The sequence below is a fragment of the Ochotona princeps genome, chromosome X (genome assembly GCF_030435755.1).
Source record: "Ochotona princeps isolate mOchPri1 chromosome X, mOchPri1.hap1, whole genome shotgun sequence".
Classification (NCBI taxonomy): Eukaryota; Metazoa; Chordata; class Mammalia; order Lagomorpha; family Ochotonidae; genus Ochotona; species Ochotona princeps.
Window position 1 is genome coordinate 10,740,249 of NC_080865.1, and position 4,364 is coordinate 10,744,612.

The window sequence follows — 4,364 nt, forward strand, 5'->3', positions numbered from 1 at the left end:
ACTTAGGAGAGTAAAATGGCATACCACAAATTTACTTTAAAATGATTCAGAAAAAAAATCAAATGAGAAACGTTCAGAAAGTTCATGGAGGTACTGCTGTTTGATGTACTGATGAAGACACTTGGGTTTGAGCCCCAGCTCTACCATCAACTCCAGTTTCTTGCTAATGCACACCTTTGGAGATAGCAGGTGACAGTCCAAGTGCTTGGCTTGCTGCCACCGATGTGGGAGACTTGGATTCCATTTCAAGCTCTTGACTTTGATCTGACCCAATCGTGGTTGTTACAATCTCTCTCTGTGTCTTTTCCTTCTCCCTCTCCTGCTCTCTTTGTCTTTCAAATCAATCAATCAACCAATATTTTCAAAAGTCAGCAGAAAATGGACACATATGACTGATGTGTATTGGGCCCGGTGCAGTAGCCTGGGGGATAAATCCTAGCAGCTTGAATGCACCGGGATCCCATATGGACGCCAGTTCTAATCCCGGCAGCCCCACTTCCCATCTAGCTCCCTGTTTGTAGCCTGGGAAAGCAGTCAAGGATGGCCCAAGGCCCTGGGACTCTACACCTGCATGGGAGACCCAGAAGAATCTACTGGCTCTTGGCTTTTGGCTTTAGATTGGCTTAGCTCTGGCTGTTGCAGCCACTTGGGGGAGTGAACCAGCGAATTAAATATCTTTCTCCCTGTATCCTGTCTGCCTTTGCAATAAAAACAAATAAATCTTTCAAAAATGGTAATGTGTATTTTTCATGAGCTTTTGATGATGATTGTGTGTGTATCTGGAGAGAGGGAGGTAAAATAAATGGTACAAAATGTAAAAACTTAGTGAATGTAAGAGGATATAAGAGAGCTTTATGTTTGAAATTATATCCAAACTAAAATTTTCTCCAAATGCCCATCATTTGGAGAGAATTTGACCTTTCATAGTCACTATTGTAAGTAATCTGTAGAAATGACATCGTAGTAAATCCTAAAGCTGAACTAGAGCTCGGAATGGAAGATTTTGTCTGATTCATCTTATGTAGAGCCACTGCCTGTTGCATGTTCAAGAAGAACTCGTTATTCTCACTGCAAGCAAAATGCAACTATTGAATTAAACAAAAAAAAATTCAGAAAGAATTTGGGAGTTGCCTATCAATACTATTGATGGCCCCAAGAGAAAAGGTTACTTCCCTAAACTGGAAGGAATGAGAAGGACGAAAAGAGTGCTCTTATTTAAGTAAGTGTTTCTAGGAGACGAATTGCTTAATCAATAAATATTTGAAAGGTGATAAGGCAAAATAGGAAAGTCAGAGGAGGGATCAGAATAAAGGCTGGAAGATGAGAACATATGGAAATAATAATTTTAAAATATCATCAACATTTCTGGGGTCAGCCCTGAATCTTATTAGGTTCCAGACTCGGGTGAGTGGAAATGAATTCTCTTCCGCCGGGCCTAGCAAAGGAAGGAACTACATTTAAAATAATTTCTGTAACATAAAAATGACAAAACATGGGGTTAAAAGAAGGAATGTGTTCAAACTTGGTGACAAAATAATCCCAAAGACCGGTACAATGTCTTTTAAAAGGGGAGAAAGAAAAAAAGAAAACTTGCCCATAATGGTCTTGAATTGAACTCTTAAACTCAGTTCACCTTCATTTCTTTCTCTTTGATGAAATGTGTTTATTCTTGGTAGTACTTTCTTTAATGATCATGGACCAAACTGTAGTTCCATGGAGTGACAAAGAACATAGGAACAGTCATGTCTCTCTGGAAACCATATGACCACCCATGACCTGGCCTCCAATGCCATACATCAACATTTCCACATTGCAATGGATAAAGCCTAATGGCTAAAGTCTTGCCTTGCAAGCGCCAGGATCTCATATGAATGCCAGTTCATATACCAGCTGCTCTACTTCCCATCCAGCTCCCTGCTTGTTTCCTGGGAAAGCAGTCAAGCACAGCCCAAAGCCTTGGGACCCTGCGTGGGAAACCTGGAAGAAGCTCTTGGCTGTTGGCTTCAGATCGGCTCAGCTGTGGCCATTGCGGCCACTTGGGGAGTGAACCAGCAGATGGAAGATCTTTCTCACTGTCTCTTTTTCTCTATATATCTGCCTTTCAAATACAATAAATAAATAAATAAATATTTTAAAAAATTTTAAAAGAATATAGACATCTGGAGGGTTGTTATTCAACCGGTCACAATGCTATTGCAAGAAGCCATAAATCTGTCAGCTTTAGAATTGTGTGACTGGGACAAGCATTTGATATGGTAGTTGAGATACCCATTTTTCATATAAGAGCATCCTGGGTTTTGGTCCTGGCTTCCCTGCTTTTGATCCATCTTCCTGCTAACATGCATCTTGGGAGGCAGGAGATGATGCCTCAAGTACTTGAGTCCCTGCCATGCATGTAAGAGACCTGGATTGAGCTCTGAGCTTCTTTCTGGCTTCGGCCTGACCTAACGCTGATTATAGTATTTGGGGAGGGAACTAGCAGATGGGGGAACTGTCTCTGTTTTTCTGTCTTTCAAATAAAATCAACAAACAAAACATCCACCCCTCTGAGGTTAATCTGTACTGCTTTGTAATGTGGCTTCTATGATTTATTTGGCCAAAAAAATCTTAAAGAAGTCAGATGCGATATTTATTTCTTTTAGCTTCTGACACTGATATTCAAAGTTGGCTGTTATCAACTATCCAGTGACTTCCACCTTCTTTTTGACTTTAGGAGAGCTGAACAAATTCTAATTTCCAGGTTTCTGAAAGCTTCCTGATCTGAATTCTTAATTCTTCACAGCAAATTTTTCTGATAACTATTCTCTCCAATCCTCAGCCCAGTTCCTGTTACAGAGTAAATTTTTAAAGTGTTGAATGAATGGAATTCAATTATTGCTGGTTAAAATATTGGGTTTGAATTCTCTCCTGATCAGGTGATGTCTTTATGCTGCAAATCATAATCCAGAACATGTTTTCTTGAGGGACTCTTTGCTTTCTGAGCACAATCATTTGGTTAGCAAAGCTGTTGGAAGGTGTTTGTTAATGCTGGCAAATAAATAAAAGAGATTTATACACAACTGGCAGCAATCTGACACTGACTTACTTCTACAGTAAGACTTTTTACCCTGCATGGCAAATGATAAAACTTGCCACAACAGGAGCAGGCATTCAGTGTGATGGTTACGATGCCCCTCGGGATACCCAGTTCCATATTGGAGTGTTTGAGTCAAGCTTCAGATCCACTCCCAATTGCGTTTTCTGCTAATGCACACCTGGGTGGCAACAGGTGGACAGCGCAAGTGCTTGAGTTCTTGCCATGTATGTGAAAGACCTGAATTGAGTTCCCGATCCTGGTTTTGGCAGAGCCCAGCCCTGGCTGTTGTGCACATCTTGGCAGTAAAGTAGCAGATGGACGATCTCTGTCTCCCTCTCTGTCTCTTTATCTCTCTGCTTTTCAAATAAAAAAATATGTACATCAAAATTTTTAAACTTACCATGCATAAAAAGACATTCCCCTATAGTATGACTATAAAAGTAAAAGAGATATACATATCTCAGCGAAGTATGGTACAGTTCTGAAGTTTGCAGATCCAAGGTGTCATGAACATCAAAATTAAGAGTAACAATATGTACAGAGTCAGCAACCTAAGAAACAGAAAGAAAGGAAAGAACAGAAACAGATGGAAAAGAATTAATAGGAAGTATTCTGGAGCAAAGACAGAATAGGAGCCATTGTCTGGGATTTGCTATAGAGTGGGAAGTTTGGAGCATTGTTCAATGTTCACATTTGTCCTTCTAGATCATGCTTCAGCCTTCTCTACTTTTTTGAGAATCCTAACATACCAAATTTTCAGTGCTAAAATTCCAACCTAGGTAACAGTAACCCTTCATCATTCTGATTTCCTGTTGGATTTTGTCTATGAAGGGATCCAGTAGGAGATACAAGGGCAGGAGCAGGGCTGGGAGTATTTGTTTGAGTAGACTTAGGTTTTGCAAAGTTGCACATAGGCAGTGACTGAGTTTTCCTGGACTTCATTGCTCTTACCCAGTGGCTCTTTGCAACAGATAAAAGCATCTTTGGGCACTAACAGTTTCTCCCTTCCATTGGACATCTTAGACTTAAGAAAATAACAGCTTCCTACCCTCACCACTCCTAAGATACATTGCTGATGCTCATTTTCCTGCCTCCACCTTTATAAACATTCCCTTGATTAGATTTTTCTCAAATTCTATTTTGATGTGCTTACTGTTTCCTGTTGCTAGAACCCCAAATGATAGTCAATCAAATGGATATTCACTAGATTTGGCATAAGTTCTAGCCATTTCTGCATGGTGCTGCTGCCTGTTCTATAGGTATGTACTCTGATAAATCACCCTTTTGG